The sequence below is a fragment of the Rhagoletis pomonella genome, unplaced genomic scaffold (assembly GCF_013731165.1).
Source record: "Rhagoletis pomonella isolate Grant_MI unplaced genomic scaffold, Rhpom_1.0 Rhpom_scaffold_00012, whole genome shotgun sequence".
Lineage (NCBI taxonomy): Eukaryota > Metazoa > Arthropoda > Insecta > Diptera > Tephritidae > Rhagoletis > Rhagoletis pomonella.
Genome location: NW_023458566.1, coordinates 20,730,823 through 20,731,235, shown reverse-complemented (window position 1 = coordinate 20,731,235; position 413 = coordinate 20,730,823).

Sequence of the window (413 nt, the reverse complement as noted above, 5' to 3'; positions counted from 1 at the left end):
AATTAGCTTTAAAATTTATTAAATAAGTAATATAAATATTACATTCAGCAAGCTGGTATTAATTGAATCATACAAAGTAATAAGCGAGTTTACATTGTTGTTACATGATTTTTTTTTTAAATTAAAAGTTAACCTTTGTAAATATTATGCAAGTTTGAGCACGATTTTAAACGAAAATGCTGTCAGCAGTTATTTCCACCAATTTTTCTTTTTGTCCGTTGGTTATAGGCAATAATTGCTTCATGTCAGAGATAGCGTAGTAATTATAGAAAATTACTTTTTTTTGTTGACTTGTTGATTTCCCCAACGAAATGCGCTGCACTACTTACTTCGTTTTTGCAGTCCTTGAATCAATACTCAATGACTGAGTATCAATGTGTGTCACTCAAAGTGTTGTAAATAGATTAAAAAAA